The sequence below is a fragment of the Ambystoma mexicanum genome, chromosome 6q (assembly GCF_040938575.1).
Source record: "Ambystoma mexicanum isolate Mex_15411 chromosome 6q, UKY_AmexF1_1, whole genome shotgun sequence".
Lineage (NCBI taxonomy): Eukaryota > Metazoa > Chordata > Amphibia > Caudata > Ambystomatidae > Ambystoma > Ambystoma mexicanum.
The window spans coordinates 842967878-842986422 of NC_090937.1; positions in this window are offsets into that span (position 1 = coordinate 842967878).

Consider the following 18545-nt stretch of genomic DNA (forward strand, 5'->3'; position numbering starts at 1 on the left):
TTTATCCTGCCTGGTTGATGGAATCATTTGCATGATAAACGCAGATTTGTGTGCCGTTCTGCCCCAAAATCACCATACTTCAGACAGAGATTTTCCCACTCAAAGGCCCACAAATGTGCACTTTTTACGCAAATGATTTCATCAATCAGGCTGATTGACTGCTGTGCACCTACACATGCACTGCACCTGATCACTTCTGAGCCCTGTTTGAATGTTCAACATGACAATTGACTTGTGTCATGGCCAAGTGTCCTACCATTGATGTATCCATCTGCCTCCCATCACTGTATTTGAACTCACTGGCGTTGTTGCAGCGTGTGACACATGTGTGTTTTGTCCCACTCTTTTGCATGTTCTGTTTGATGATATGCATTTGACATGGATGGGGGACAGTAGTGATTAGCTCCCTTCTGGGTGCACTTGTCAGTTCTTGCATGGCTATGTTATGTGCCATCTGTGTGCTGGCATGTGTCATGTTTGTGGATGGTCCATGCCACTCACAGGCTAATGTGTGATGCAGGTGCTATGTACCATGCAGCACATGTGTTGCTTTTCCATTTTGGAGTCATCAGTGTCTGCTTTCAGGGTCCCCTTCCACTTCATTGCCACTGCATGCATGGCTGAGTTTGTGTCATGTGTGACATGTCTGATTAATGTATTGGATGTGTACATTGTGATGCCTATGTGTGTCGGCTATGCTGTTCATGTGTGTTTTCATGATTTTTCTTTTCATTTTGTTCAGGTGATGAGGCACTAGATGCTGTAGAGGAGGAGGAGATGGCGCAGGGGCGGGAGTACTCAGAGCCCCAACCAAGCACCAGTGGAGGATGTGGGGTGGTGGCGCACAAAAATCCATTGGTCCTACAGACCATCCTGTCCACGGGTGTCTCTGGGTACACCTCTGATGATCTCTATGGCTAAAGTGCTGAATCAGACATTGACACAAATGTCCCGTCACAGGTGAGTGTTTCTGGCAGGGATGCTGTTCTGCCCAACACACCTGCAATGGGTGCATAGACCCATCAGTGGCCCATTCAGTGTTGGAATGTCCGCATGTGACGGTTATGGATGCAGGGTCACATTCCCCAATATTTGTTCCTCTTCCTGGGGCAGCAGATCAAAGGGGGAATGCAGTCCTGTAGCCTCAGGCAGTACCAGCACAGCAAGGTGCACATCAGCTTGGGGCCAACAGGTGTTGAGTCCGGCAACGCGATGGCCGTGAACCAACAGGCAATACTGTGTGGGAGAACTCCATCTATGCAATTGCAGAACAACAGGGGGCATCATGTGAGATGATGGCTCAGGCCGTGCATAGGGTGGCCACTTCCATTCCCCCCGAAAGACAGGTGGAGCTCCAGCAGCAGGCAACACAGTCCACATGTCACTCACACAGGCAGGACATGTTGGCCACCAACAGGGACTAACGGGCTGAACTGGAGGTTCTGCACACAGCAATATCTGCAGAGGCCTGGGCCCACAGGGATGCCCTGAGGGAAGATAACACCTCCCTCAGAGCTACTCTGGGTGCACTTAAGGTGTCCCGGAGTAGACGGTCAGAACAGCAGCTGGAGTAACTAACACGCATAATCTCAGCTGAGCTCCAGGCAACCCATGAGGAGATCTGTGCATCATGTGAGGCCTTGCAGGCAGAACTCCGTGCTACCTGTGATGTGCTGCATGGGGACCTCCGGACCATCATCCAGCAGAACCAAACCTTTCAAACCTACATGCTTGCTGCCATGGAGGAGCATGCCAGTGCTTTACGTGGTCTGCCTCCCATACCACGGACACCTTCTCATGTAGCACCAGAGGGCGAGGACAGCGACGGCAGTTCTCCCACTATGGGGTAGCCATGCAGGCCATGAGCCCATGGAGGGTATTTTTTTTTCTCAACATCCATGCATGGATGTCTATTGTGTATTCATGTTACAGTGTGTTGCTTTGTGTGGCAACCGTAGGCATCCACTGTGTGTTCCAGCTGGGCCCATGCAGGCTTGTCTTGTGTTTGAGGCTTGGGGTCCAGACACATATGCCACTCCTTCTTCCCCTTTCCATGGGCTCGCACTTACGGCACCGAGGCATTGCACTTCCATCAGTTTTGTGGCCAGACTGTAGTCCAAATTGTGTATACACCCCTAGTGGGGATTACTGATGATTTCTCCACTGCATGGTTGATTTGTATATTGTATTCAATATTGCTCATTATGCATATTTGCATGTAGCTTCTTCATGTCTTACCTTGCCTGTCTCTATTGCAAATGCATTTCATTTTGTATGCAGTACCCTGCCACATTTACCTACCAGCAACACACTGGAGATGGGAGGGGTCGATGTGCTGCCTTTGTCAGGTTGTCACACTTGCACTATTGTGATTGGTTACTGTCAGACGTTGTCACTGTTGGGTCCTGTATTCATGTTTTGTCATGCTGGTAAGTATATGTTCATGTGTGCTGTTTCTTTTTCATAGGTGAGAGGAAATTGTCTGTGGCCTGTTTCCATTTGTGACGGTGCACTTTGTGACAGTTGTGTCATGTGTTGTGCATTCATTTGGATGCTTTCACATTGCATGCCATGCCATGGTGTCTCAGGTGGGTGAGATGGGGTTTGGGAGGGGTTGGGTGACATACCAGTATTTGGGTGTGCTGTTTTGCAAGGGGGTAGTTCTTCATGCAGCGTGAATGCGTGCCTTTTACTGACACAGCATTGGGTCTGTTTAAGTAGCTAGGGATACACACAATGAAGCACTTCCAAGGAAACAATCTCAGGGTGGTATGGTTGAGACAGTTGACTGTCCCTTTGTCATCATCAATTGTCAGCTGGTATGTGCCAGGCCTGTGTGCACTCCGCAGGGGTGGGATTTTAGGTGAAAAATGTTGCTACAAGCTCGTTATGGGCTGCCTCGCCATGTGCCCTTTCCCCTCCCATGCGCAGCGGGCGTACATGTGGTTGGGGATGTCGGGGCACCACCATGTCCACCGGCATGCCCCACAGGGTTGCAACATTGTGCAGGACACATGCTGCCACTATAATCCTGCACACTACTGGGGGCGCATATAGCAGCTTGCCGCCAGAGCGGCCCAGGCAGCGGAAACGTGACTTCAGTACTCTGAATGTGTGGTTGCAATATGGGCTGCGTTGTATCTTACTTCAGGTGGTGTGGTGGGGTTCCGTATTGGCGTAATCATGTAGGTGCTCAGAGGGTAGGCACTGTCCCCTGGGGAGGTGATAATGGTTGTCATTAGTTGGGTTTTGCCATTTCTCTTTGTGTATCATGCATGCATGTGCAGAGGCATTTGTACTCACCAATGAATCACATTCAACCTGCACGTTGATTGAATGCCAGTGCTTGCAGTTGCGATAGATGTGCTCAGTGGCCCTAGGAGGATGTAGAGCCACATGGGTGCAATCAATGGCACTTTGGGGAAGAGTGCCACCCCGTAAAAGTCCTGGGCCATGGCGTGCCTTTCTGTGGGTGTTCTCGGCATGTATATGTGCCTACGGACCGAGGGGCGTGCCGTCATGATCACCAACCAGAGTAGATCTCTGTGCTTAGATATATGCGCAATGAGTCATAATACCTTGACAGCTTATTGAGCATCATATAAAAGTCTATTCTCAATGTTGTGTATAATACATCAAACATGTAGTTCTTCAGTGGGGATATAATTGTCTTTATTATGATAGCATAGTTCATTGAACCAATGCTTAAGGGGGATAAGGACAAGCTCATAGCTTAAATGTGAAATAGGCATAGAATTGTGCAATGAAAGACCTTCCTCCAAAGAATTCCTTCCAGTCTGGATTAATAGGGCCAGTCTGCAAGGTGCAAGAATTTGAGACCATTTGTTACACTGGATAACATTTTTCCACTGTAATATTTTAACAATGACAAAAAGGAGAAATGGTAAAATCTGAACAGGAGCCATCACATTTTATCAGCAAACAACTGAATATTTTCCCGTAACAGTTGATATAATATGTGTGAATTTATTTTGCTTTAGAATTGGTAGTCTAAATACAATAACTACTTTACCATTTCAATGTACTACCCGTCTATTAACCATTAAAATTGCACTGAATAACGTGAACTATAAAACTGAACTATCTTAGTTTTGTTAATGTTAATCTGAAATTCATCTTCAATTAAGTATGTAGGAGCAGAATGAAGGGCTCCTTGGAGGTCCTAGGGTGTTTTGTAGAACAGGAGAATGTCATTGGCTTAAGCAACACATTGAATGTGTTGGATTTCAAGGTATGGAGGATATTAACAAGTATTCATGTAGGCAAGACTCAAATCAGATAAATAGAGGTGAAAGAGACAAGGAGCAAGAAAGCATCCCTGTCTCACGTCTCGAAACAAAGCGATTTTTTTAGTTAGAGTTCCCTGACTATCAATTCTTACTCGGATAGCTGAATTGGTGTGTAATGGAATTATCATGTGACGGAGCCCTCTGGGAAGATCCCAGATAGCTAGCCTTTCACTTGGTCAAAGGCAGAAGAAATATCAATCTTGTCCATGTATACATTGGAAGAGGTCTTCTGTCAGGCTTGGCTTTGGAGACATGCCAAGATATATCCATTAATGCGTGTTCTGACCATTTTCCTGAACCTTGTTTGAAACATCTCTATTGGTCTTGTTGATTTGAACCATGATGGATCACAATAGACATATATAGATTGTTGACAGGCCTTTGGATTCCATTACTTGATGTAGTATTCAACGCTATATGTGTTACGAGGCGCATCACACTTAGCAGAAAGGGAGAAGTAATTGCTCTGATATTCAAACGGAGATATTGGGCCATTCCTCCCACTGAACCCTCTCCATCTTGGATGTAACAGGCGAACACTTTATGAATAGCAATCATATTAGATAATCAGAGTGCTGAAGGAAAACAGTATTCTCTGTGACACTGAACTGGGGTTTTGGGAAATTAAATGAACAATTTTCCAGGACCTAGACTTAAATGTTGTCATTTTTTAAGTATGTACAAGGCCTTATAACCTCACTCCACTGAGTATTCATGGATTTAATGTATGCAATGTTGATGGAATTGCATAGGAGAACTCTAGAACTTCAGGTTAAGTTACTCAGTGGATTGGTATAAAGGAAGGGGTGAATAAAGATTGTGTCCTGATTCTCTTTAATCTCTAGGCTCCTTCTCTGTATACCACACTGGAAATAAGTTATCCCAGATGTGCCCAAACTGGAATTAATATAATCCCTAATCTAATACATGCTGATGGCATTTTAATGACAAGTAACTCAAATGCGCTATAAAAATTGCATATGCTTACATGGATAAATATGAATAGTAATAAATTACCAAAAGACTTTAAATCAAATACAGGTTTTACCTCTCCTATCCCCACCTATTCTATGGTGCTATCTGTCTCTGCTATCTTTTCTAGCTGCTTCTCTATCGACTATCCTACTCTCCTCACTAAATTTGGTAGGAAAAAGTTTAAAAAGAATATCCTGGTCTCCAACCCAGGGCTCCCTATTGCAGACACCTATACCAGTGCCGTCTCTATGCAAACCATCACCAACATCCTCCAACATCATTCCCTCGCCAGACCTATGGCCTCTTCATATGGTCTCTGTGCTTTCTGCTTTCTCTTCTTCGCCTATGGGCACGTGGTGGTAAGCCCTCCTGGCTTCCTTCCACTCCTCTAAGGTCATCATTAATGTTTACTTGAGCTGTATTGTCCTGGTCCAAGGCCCTCAGGTCACCCTTCTCCTCTTTGGTAGATGCTTCCCATGCCTCATCACTTTCCATCCTGCTCCTGTTGTCCCCTCTCTTCCATCCACGGCTTCCCTACCTCCCCCTGCTGTCTCCTCTTTGTCTACCTTTCCGCTTTTCTCCTTCCTCTTCTGCCCCCCTCGGGCCTCTTCTACACCTCTGCAGGGTGTACCTCTGATTCGTACCCCTCCCCGGATGTCTTTCAAGGTGGCAACCTTCTCCATATTGCCTCTCTTAACTCTCCATCTGCTGTTAAACACTCCTCTGACATCTGCTGCCTCCTGGAGGAACTTGACCTCAATGTCCTCGGTCTCACCGAGACATGGTTCACAGCCAGCTCTGTCACAAGCTTTGACATGCTCCTCCCTTACTGCTACAAGATCCTCTCTGCACCCAGGTCCAACCGTTCCAAAGGGGGTGTAGCCCTGATTTTCCTGGAGTGGATTCCTGCTTCTGTCATCCCTACGCAGCCCTACTCCTCTTTCGAATGCTTTGTCTGCAGGCTCTCTCTCTCTCCTAGCCATTCACTTACTGTGGCTGCTATCTATAGGCCACCTGGCAGATCTCTTCCTTCCTCTCTGAATGGGCGGACCTCTCCTCTTCCCTCCTGGTCTTGACCACTCAACACCCCCTTCTTGGAGACTTTAACATCCACCTGGATGCTTCTTGTCCTTCCTCTGGACTCTTTCACAACCTCTGTGACTCTCTCTCACTCTCCATTCTCCCCTCTGCCCTGACTCACTCTTCAGGGCACACTTTGGATGTTCTGATCTCTTTGGACCTTCCCCTTTCTATCACTCTCACCACTCCTCTTTCCTGTAGTGACCACTTTCTCCTTTCCTCCCAGCTCACCCTCTCTACCCCTCAGGCCAAGCCAACTCCAGCACTTCCACCCACCTTCTTAGTCATCCAACCCATGAAGCACATGTCAGTAGAGCTTTCACTGCCACTTGCTCACCCCCTCAGCCCCTCTGGCTGACTCAAACCCTATCACAACTCTTTCCATGCTCCAATCTGCTATATATGATACTCTCAATGTTCTTGCCCCTGCCATGAGGATCTGCTTGAAACCCAAAGCCAAGTGCAACTTATAGTATTACTCAGAGCTTGTCTCCCTCAAAAGCAAGTGCAGGGTGGCTGAGAGGAAATGGCATGCTTCTGGTACATACTCTGACAAACTTTCCTGCTGCCTGTTTCAAAGGCAATACGGGCTCTCTGTCTGCACCAAGAAGAGAGCTCACATCCAAGCCTGTGTCTCTGCAGCATCTAACAACTCGGCCAAACTCACTAAAATCTGCAAGGAACTGGCCAATCCTGCTGCAGCCTTTACCTCTCCTGTCCCTTCCCAGGCCTTCTGCATTGCTCTGGCTTCTCATTTCATCTCTAAAACTCATGACATCCTGTCCTCTCTCCCGTCCTCTCCACCTTTCCCACTACTCCCTGCTCTTCCTCTGGCCCTTCTTCGGCCACCTCTCCTCTGTCCTTCTCTGCCTTTCCCCTGTTCTCCCCAGATGAGGCTTCTAGACACGTCTGATCTATGAAAGTCTCATCAAAACAGGTTCATCCCTGTACCTCCAACACCATCAAGGACCACATTGACTCCCTGGCTCCTGCTCTGGTTGGCTTCTGCAATCCCTCTTTCACCACTGGAGTCTTCCCATCCCCCCTAAAGCACTTCCTTGTGCACCCACTTCTCAAGAAACCCTCTGCTGACCCGTCCTGCCCGGCTAATTATCGCCCAACCTCCATCACTCCTTTTCTGGGCAAACTCCTGAAAAAGCTGGCCATCTCCCAGCTAAATCTCCACACTGAATCTGTTGGTTGTCTTCATGATAATAAGTCTGGCTTCAGAACTGCCAGAAGCACAGAGACTGCTCTCCTGAACATCCGTGAAGACCTGCTCTCCAACCTTGATTCCAACACCCCGTGTCCTGATCTTACTTGATCTCTCTTCTGCCTTTGACATGGTCAACCATGCCATCCTGCTCTACCGTCTCCGTGATAACCTGGGTATCACTGGTCAGGCCGTGGCATGGCTGACTTCTTTCCTCTCGGATCGACCTTCCCAGGTCCAACTTGGGTCCTTCCTCTCCTCTGTCTCTATCTCTACCTGTGGTGTTCCCCAGGGGGTCTAACCTCTCTCCCTGGCTGTTCAACCAATACCTGGCACTTCTTGCCCACTGCATTTCCGCTCTCTAACCCAAAATACAGTGCTGTGCGGATGACACTCAGCTCGTTTTCAGGGTACCTTCAGCCACCTCTTCTACTTCACTCATCTCTGACTTTCTGTGTGCTATCAAGGAGTGGAGTGCTGCCAATGATATCTGCCTTAATTCCAGTAAGAATTAGATTCTCCTCATCGGCACACCCACTACCTCCTTTCCTGTCACTCTCTGGCCAGCCATTCTTGGCCCTCTTCCTGCTCCCACCTGCAAGGCTAAATACCTTGGGGTCATCTTCGACTCCACACTCTCCTTCTCCCTCACATCTCTGACGTCTCTAAGAAGTCACACTATGAGCTGCACCTTCTCAGAGGTATTCTGCGTTTCCTCTCCTTCGCCCAGAAGCTCACTGTCCCCAGAGCACTGGTTCCCTCTAGGCTGGACTATTGCAAGAGCCTCTTTCTAAATTTGCCTGCTTCTACTCTACGCCCTATGCAACTCATCCAGAACAGGACTGCAAGATTTGTCCTTGGCCTCAAGCCCAGTGACTGTATCTTTCCAGGATTTAAATCTCTGCACTCGCTCACAGTGGCTGCGTGGATTAAGTTCAAAATCTTCTGCATTGCCCACAAGGCCTTCTGGGGCCACAATACCTTCAACTCTCTTCCAAAATATCTTCCTTCTCAAGCTCTTCGCACATCCGCCTCCAACTCCCTCAGGGTCAGTCAGTTCTCCAAGCAACGATTTGGTGGTAGATCTCTTTCTTCGGCTGGGGCCTCCCTCAGGAACAACCTCCCTGAAACTTGAGCAGAACCATCTCTGGTTCCAGAAGTACTTCAAAACCTTCCTCTTTGTTTCTGCTTTCTCTCTCCCTCTCCCCTGCTGAATTCCTGACTAAAACTGCACTGGTTGCCTGGTCACCATTCTGATCTCTGGCCCAGGTCACCTCCCCCGCCAATTGCACACCTGCACTGCCTCCCTGGCAATCCCCGCACTTGGGGACTGTTTTCTGTATCCCTACATTCCCCCTAACAGCACTTGACACCTGATGTCTGCACTTACCTTTGCACTTGCCACCAGCTGGCCGTATTTTTTGTTCATTTATTTATTCTATTATCCCAAGTACTGCACTGTTCCCTCCTCTCCCCCCACACACTTTTCCCCTTCCCCCTTCCCATACACTTGTACGATCTGAATGACACCTGGCCTAGTAAGATCGTTGTCTCTGTCTTCCCTCCGTTCACCCTCCCTTGACTTGTCACGCCTTGAAACACTTGTATAGGTGCGTTATAAATGCCATATCATATTATACAACAATAAAGTAGACAGCTGCCAGCAGAATGATTATCTGGGTATTTTGTTTAGCAACCAAATGGCATAGGCTGACCATCTTAGTAGACAGTAAAACCAAATGGCCCAGATCAATCGTGTACTTTTTAGATTTGTGTGATATTTTAAGAGATAAACGGTTGACCACCAACGGACCCTATACAAGGCCCAATTTGTTGCTTCTGTCATCTATTGTACACATGTCCTGGGTTTATAACGATACAATACAATTACAAACGGCACAAAATGACTTTTCATGGCATCTGAGTGACGTTTTGTTTGTTCAGTTGTAAGTGCTTCTGGCATGTATTTGAAAACAAGCGACTCAGGGTTTAAATGCGGGTGTTGTTTCCAACATGCCCATATGGATTACCCAATGTTTACTATTTATTAACTCTACGTTTGTGACATTAAATATGGGACATTGGTTTGTACACTCTGAATGAATAGTGTCTAGAGTATGGGAACATATCTGGCTATTGCTCCACTACATAACCTGATCCTATAGACCACACTAGTCAGAGGTCATCAGCATTGGGCAGTGACCATGTTTTTCAGATTGGGATTGCTCTCTTTAACAACATTAACAGGTAGATGTTGGGGGTAATTACCGTTCTGAGATGGGATGCATGTGCAAGACTGGGAATGCTGTGGCTATGATACATGTATTGTTTGGTACTCTATATAAAAGTGAAAGGACATGTTTTTTCACAGCGACTTTTGAAGGAGAATGGATTTCGACAATGTAGACCTGGTTCAATATGTTTATTATTGCTACCCGAAAATGTTGCATATTTTACGCTGGCCTATTTTCTTTTTTTGAAGGTTTTTAACATAAGAGCAATGTGCAATGATAGATTTTGACAAATGTTAGGTAAGTATTCCCCCAAAAAATTCAAATTGATCAAGTAATATTACAAGTTGATATGTCTGTATTTTCAAGCCCACACGTGATTTTTCAAACCCAAAGCACATACAGGTCAAATAAAGGTTTTGAATGTCTTATTGCGTTAATAAAAATTCAAATGCATGTCAGCTGAACATTGTAGATTAACTATGAGACAACCTGCCAAACCTCTAGACAATAGTATAAAACATGAGTTAAACGTTCTGTCATCTCTGCAATATAGCAAGGAATAGTTCCAAAAACAAAAAGGCACAGTACCAGACAATTAATACATGTTGTATTTACAATTGTAGAGAAATAGTATGCAATTCTGTTTCTTTGCGATATGTATAGTGGTGAATATGTCGCACCTCATAAATTAAATGAAAGATCTCTTGAAACAAATCAAATTCCAAAATATAAACAAGCCAATTGCTAAAAGCCTAAGATGAGCCTGAGTTCTCAATATCACCTAATTTTCCTTCTGGCAAAATATGTTGCAGTCCAAACAAAGACATGAACTTCACATTTTAATTTGCATGCTGTTAACGCCAGTGCAATGACAGAAGGTGATTCAAATGAGTGTCCTTGATCTTTCCGATTTGTTTGAAAACTCTAATCTTGAGATTCCTTTTGGTGCTGCATGCATACCTCTTATGACAGGGACATAGGAGAATATGCAGTGGGATTCACACAACGTGGATAGCATAAGCACAGTACAATGTAATGCAGTTAATTCAGTTTTTAAAGAAATATATTCCATAATTTGTATACACCTGCTCTGCTCATCCCAAATGTGTAAGCATTGCATGTTTCCAACAGTAAAAACCTTTAGCGTTGCTCTAGAGCTATCACTCACACGTGTTGCTTGTTATCTGACTCAGACTGATCAATTGTTTAATATTCTGTAATATGGTAAATATAATTTGTAGACATTCTTCCACATCGTTTTTTAGATCCTTGTTCATGAAACTTAAGGCCCAATATTTAATTAATGTGTCTGATTTAATGATGATATGCAGCATATTGGTAATACATTATACAAATATAATCAGGTTGGAGTCAGGTTGCAGAGTCTTAGGGAGATAGACTCAGAAGAACTTCACTGCTGATCCAGATCCAGTTCTCATTCTACTTTGTTTCTTGGGAGAGGAAGTTAAAAGCTTCCACTAGCCGCGGATCGGCCGCGGAGTAAGGTCGCAGAGTCTTAGGGTCTTTAGGCTCTTGGGGCGACCCTGCTAGCCCACTCCTGTTTCCTGAACGTGCCCTGTGTCAGAAGTGCCCATTCACGCGTGCTTGAGCGCTGACAGATCACTGGATAGAGGCACTACCTGTGCTCCCTGCCCAACATCATGAGTAAGAAGGAAAATGGTGGCGAACTGAAGATGTCACCCATGTCACCTACCGTACCCAGACCCAGAACACGATTGAGAGGTAAAACAGAAATGAATATGCACCCGGTCTTACCTCTCAGTACGAAACAACCATCTATCTCCCAAGTTTTTGCCACAGTATCTAAAGGAAAAAACTCGATCCAACAAATACAACGTACGAAGAGCAATGTTGACATTACGGCGCGAGAAAAAAAGGTAAGAAACCTGAATGCCACCATTGCAGTTTTTGATCCACCCCCACACAGTAGGCATTTGGCAGAAAACATAAGTATCTCACAACTCCCAGCCAACAGCGGACTAGAAATGCCATCGCACCCCCCCTCCCTGCCACCCCTCCCCTGCGCAGTGCCAGCGACCCCCCCTCCGAGAGCTCCCCTACCTGGCTGCTGTCCTGGGTCCCCCCGCCTAGCTGTGGTGCTCGGCGGGCCTGCCGCGGCCCTGGCTGCCGAGGCGCGGGACGGGTTGTGGGCCCCGCGGGGGTCCGGCAGGGAGAGCGGTGGAGGCTGGGGGGCGGTGGCTGCACCTCTGGCTGCTCGGCCTGCCTTGGCCGCTGGGCTTCCTGTCGGGGGGGAGGGAAGGGTGAAGGGCCGCAGGGACGCGAGGGCCTGGCTGTGCCCGGGTGCCGTGGCTTCGCCGTCCCCGAGCAGTGAAGCTCAGACTCCCGTGTCGAGCGAGCTCCTGAGCGTGGATGCTCTGCGGACACTGCCCCCTGGTGGTGTTGATGCGGAGTGGCGTACTCCTGCTGTTGTGTCAAAGCAGGATCAAGATCTGCAGACGCTTCCTCAAGACGAGAAAGCAAAATCTAGAGTAGAGGTCCGCTTGGAATCCTCCAATGGAATGAGAAACCATGATATAACTGAGAAACACCTAACACAGCTGTCCTCAAACGAAATTTCAACACAAAGGAAAGCGAAGGAAGCCCGCGCAAGAGCACTATGGGTTCAAGTACAGGAGAAAAATATGGGATGAATCTCCCATACACATGAAATTGACCCACAAAAATCTTTCAGAGCAGTGCGCCTGTCAATGGACATGATGGAATTAAATTCACTAATGACATTACATGACTTATCAGCTGAACAAGACCCAAATTACAAAAATTCAACTATGAAAAGAACATGTCATACATCAACCCCGGTGCAAAAACAGACAGAGGAGCACTCGTTCTTTCCATGGAAAGACAATCCATTAGAATGTCATGATAAGTCACATGAGGTAACAAAGGACAGACATCGGCCATTAAAGGTAGAACAGCAACCTCTTACAGACCTCGGTACATCTGATGATAGAATGGCAGAACAACAGACAGAGACCCTGAATATGGCCCGTCTACCAACAACAATGATGGAACTACAAAATCTCTTGATTACAACATCACAGTCACTGATTCCGTTCCTAAAATTACATGGGTCAAATGTCGATGCAATAAAAGATCAAGCCACTTTGATCGCGCTGATGCATACTAAGCAGATTCATATTGAGAATTTCATCTGCCAAATACAACAACGTCTGAACACCGAAGCTGAAACAAGCCATATGTGGCAAAATAGACTGGCCGAAATTGCCAGTGCAGATCGAATGGAAATAATACAAGGGAACTCTGCAATCATGTTACTTATGAATGAGATGACAAAGATAATGGCAAAATTAACAGAACTGTGTGGCACACAGAGGAGAATAGAACAATATGTACAGATACAACAAGAAGTACAATTAGAGAATACAAATGCCAAGATATCACCTCGGCGAGAGATAAACCATTCCACATCTGAGATACTACCTGTTCAAAGATCAGATCCCTTACCCTTCGACATGTTTCTGAAGCCGGATGGCAGAAGAAATACAAAAGGAAAGGTCTCTAACGAAGGGAAAAACAAGAAACGACAAACAGGATCCCGTGCGTTCTTAAGAAATCTGACCATATTCACGCCCCAGGAAGGGCTACTATACCGCAAACCCATATGCAGAAATTAGATAACCAAACCATACAGGTTAACACCCAAAGAAAAAGACAAACAAAAAAGACAGAGACACCTCCACTGACACGAAGAGAACTACAACAAGAGGAGGCAAAAGATGAAGTTGAGTTACTAGATCTATCCACTTACCCGGATGGCAAATCCATAGACATTTCATCTATAAACCAAGAACAGAACATCAAAGACATGATCCTCCTAGATCAATACCCTAATTCCAACTCGATGGCTAACCGCCGTCTAGAACTTACTTGTATTGACATATCGGATGGAGAATTTGAAAGCTTCCATACTATGGAAAAATCAAAAACAAAGGAAAAAAGAAATAAATGTCGTCTCGCTGACCAGAAACTATTAAGAGAACAAATAAATGAATCAACACTAGGCACCCACTGTCAGTCGACTTATGACGACAAGAGTTTTGCTTACCCATTGTTAAAAACACCCATATTTGTCGATCCCTTAAAACGACAAGAGAAATACGTAATTACAATGACACATATACGACCAGCAAAGCCTGCGGTGATACTAAACCGCACTAATACTCTACGTGTTCTCCAGCCCATTCCAGAACTGAAGCACATCAATACGAAAGACATATCCCTGGTCAAATTCATTGATGATCAGAAACTTGATACAGTTGAAATACAGCTTATGACTCAAACAACTATGCAAGAAATTCTGCAAGCCGACACTCAATTACAATATATTGGCTTCAAATGTATCAAGACGAAGGAGACGAAAAAAAGACCAAGGTCTGATGCCACAAAGTACAATAAAAACGATCTGAGGCCATTTAGCCGAAAATATGAAAAAGCAGATACATACTTTGCTTCAACAACAATCAACGATGCATCATCAACAGACATGTCAGATAGCAGGGAAGACGAAAATCAAACAAATCAACGTTTTTCTACTTCTAGATATATCAGAAGAGAATATGCATTTCAATCAAAAGAAAATGAAAGTAGCTTATCTTTGTCCTCATAACAACGAGTGGAGAAACAGAGAGTACAGACCCTTCTGACCTCATGGAATACCAGAGGTCATGATCATTTATTCCACCAACCCCATCCTAACTACAACAAGCGCACATAATCTGTCTTCAAGAGACATGGTTGTCGCACCCTCCCATGTGCGAAGGATACAATATTTTTACTAATCCAGCCATCATTCAACAAAAGGGAAGACCGTCGTCAGGGCAGATAACGGTGATAAAAAATTAACTCCTATTGGACTCCGGTGGAAGCAACAAATCTGAACCCATGGATCCAATATGTGGTGGTACGACAACAAAACAAACCTGCCTGCAACCAGCCATGCTGGATGGTCATATTTAATATGTACTGGAACCCCATAGCGACTGACAAAACGGCATATCTTGATGCATTCTTAACAGCGCTGGATAAACTGGTCACAAAGTTTCCATCAATCGACATAATAATATGTGGAGACTTAAACATACATATTTTTGATAAAATTGGAAATTATAAAGAAAAGAACGCTCTATCCTCGAGAGCTAATGCGTGGATGAAAGAAATGAAAACAAGAAATCTGAAGCTGATGGGTAACCATCAGAATGCAGACCGACAACTTATTCCAATGTGGTCACAAGGTACATCGGAAGCAGCTCTAGACTACATATACACCTCTGAGAACATTGAGAATGCAGTGACAAAAACAGAGATCACAAAGAATAACAACAGTGATCATCGCATGATATCAATGACATGGCAAAGGCAAAACCTAGATAAAGAGCTACTTACTCTGCCTGAGATGGAACTGAATGGGAAAACTACAAGACTGAGATTGAAAACCACTGACATTGTGGGAATAAATCAGAAATTTAGGGAAACAGGGAAAAAAGACGATGAGAAAATAAATTATGAATGGCTATTTGAGCCACATTATCGACCCCAAAAAGAGCAGAAAAAACATTTGCCTCATATCCATACATACGACCCTATGATTGCAATGAAAAAAAGAGAACTATGAAAATTATGTAGAGAACTAAGAAAGCAAAGAACTAAAGAATCATATTCTACAATTAATAAATAATGCCAAACAAAAATATCAGCATTGGTTAAAATCCCACAAAAGTCAAATGTTGCAACAAGATTCAGAGCAAATGCTAGCCTGCCTGAATAATCGCAATAGGCGTGATTTATGGAGTCTGTTAAATCCCACACATGGTGTCCAACATCGAAGGATACAAAATGTGACTAAAGCACGTTGGATAGAACATCTTTCCGCTGTATATAAGAAGAAGGACACCCCTGAAGCCGAAACCCAACAGAAAATGAATAAATGGGCAATTATCACTACCAGACAACAAATCCTACATATAATCACGAAATTGAATAAATCAAGAGCTCCCGGCCCGGATGGCCTGACAAACGCTACAATCAAAGCTGATCCAGAGATATGGGAGGACATGTTATTACAAATCATTAAATTGATTAACCAATTACACCAAATTCCTGCAACTTGGAAACTAGCGGTTCTGATCCCTATCTTTAAGGAAGGAGATAAAGAGAACCCAACAAACTATAGGCCCATTGCATTATTAGACCCATTGGGCAAAATTTTCGCTACTATTCTACTAAGGTCACTAACGGCTTGGGCATCAGAAAACAAATGTATTGCTACTCGACAAACGGGCTTTGATGGCGCAGTTGGTACGAACATCAACCTATTTCTGCTGAATCTCTTAAAACATGAAGCAATGTGTTCCAAGCAACAGGTTTGGATAGCATTAGTAGACTTACATCTTGCGTTTGATTGCGTGAATCGCCAATTGCTATGGAACAAACTGGTTAAGTGGAACTGCCCCCCCCATATAATACAACCAATAAAGCTGCTCTATTCTTCAACAAAAATACGAGTAAGGCTAACTGAGGAGGGGCATATGACCGCGTACATTGAAACCTGGAATGGTTTGAAACAAGGGTGTCCATTGGCAGCCACACTTTTCAATTTGTTCACATCAGATCTCCCATGTGAAATGATCTCGGACAGAATATTTCCACTGAAAATTAACTCAATAAAGATACCGATAATGATGTACGCGGATGACATCATATTATTGGATAAAACACGAGAGGTCTACAAGAGAGTCTCCGAATGTTGGTAGACTATATGGAAAGAAATGAGTTGAAAATAAATATAGCAAAAACCAAAATCATGAATATTATGAAATCGAAACCAAATGAAAAAAAACCAATGATATCCATTAACTCCTCCATTATTGACATTGTAACATCATATAAATATCTGGGCATATTGATTAGTCAAACTATGGAAGAAAAAGAATGGGAGATACAGATAAAAAAAAGCAATGGCCCTGGCGAGACAAGGATATATACTCCACGAAAAATATGGCAAATTTTCGTACCAACCGATCATTGCATTCTATAGGAGTAAAGTTATCCCTATCCTGACATATGGAAGTGAAACACTGATTAATCTGTCGGAAAAGATATGGCCAATTTTGGAAGCAACGTTTTGGCGGAAAATAATGAGGTTGCCCAATTCGTTCCCGATAACCCGTATCCGAGCAGAAATTGCAGTGCAATCACTGGCATCGGTGGTACTTTGGAAAAAATGTGATCTGTATCGGAAAATAACTGGGGAACAAACTATCCCGGCGTTAGAAATCTTCAAAGCAAAGCATGATGCAATAAACGCTATCTAAATGGAAACAACAAATACTAAGAGCATTAGGAAATGAAGATATAACAGAAGAAATGCTACAAATGAGGCCTCAACATGCCAAAAAACGATTAATGTACCAAGATTGGATAAGAACTAATGAATGTATAATTCGATACAAAGAAAATATAGCAAGTAAAGCAGAAATGAGAGCGATCAACGTCCTCCCACCGTAAAAGGTGATATTTCCGGACAAAGAAATAAGAATGTTTTTTTTAAATTCAGGTTTAATTTACTACCCACTAGAGAAAGACCTGTAAGAACTAAACAGCTAGTGAATAAAGAAATTTCTTGTCGGATATGCAAAAATCAGGACGAGACAGAAAGTCTGTATCACCTTATGATGATACGCTCCGCCCTCAGTAAAGAAAGAACTATATGCAGATCTTATTTTGAGTCAATACAAAAGACGTTGAGTGCTGATCAAAGATGGGCCCGGATATTGTCAGGGGCTGAGAAACGAATGACTTACATAATCTTTCATTTTTGGAAGAAGATCATTGAAAGAACTGAAAACGTGAATTGACTAAAATGAAGTTTTAAAACATAACAATTGTGATAAGATAAAATGAAAAGTTTAAATTTAAACTGAAACATTTTTAATTAAAAAAAAATATATACAAATGGTTGTTACTGCTTTGTTTTAATTATTCTTCTCTGGAAAATTCTATTTTCTATGCTTTTTATTGGACTAACTTAGCTTATGATGCTAACAGGTTAAGGTTCTTAAGCTTTCAACGTCTCATAGACCTCATAATCAAATGGCGGTTAAAATGCAAGTGGAAGATTCCCTGCACCAGCAGCAACTCACAAGGTTTGTGCCCTGCACAGTCTAGAGGATCCAGGTCCAATGGCCTGCAGTTGCAATAGAGGCTCCTCTGGCAAAAAGTTACTATTTCACGCAGAAAAGCACCAACAAATGTACTTGCTTTGAGTGCCCTCATATATTTTTCAACAGTCACAAAAATGGAGTGGAAGCCTGTGAGGTTGCCTTTACTCTTTCATTTTACTCTCCAGTGTTAATGCTTTCTTCAAATGACTCTTTGCAGACAGCATTTGCAAGAGATTCCTATGGAATCCATCCGATTTCAGTCGGTGCTAAGTGCAATGGGATTCCTTGGGCTTTCATTTGTTTTATGCCGCAATCAAACCGTCATGCAGGCTAAACCATGATGCTTTTGACGAGAAGCAGCAATGAGGAAGCAGAGATCTCTTCCTGCCTTCCACTCCTTATGCAAAAGATTTTACAAATGCTTGGGAGTTGTATTGCAGGTGTAAAAACGGGTGATACCCTTGTATAATGTGTTTTTACACGTATTTTACCACATCACAACTTTTAAAAT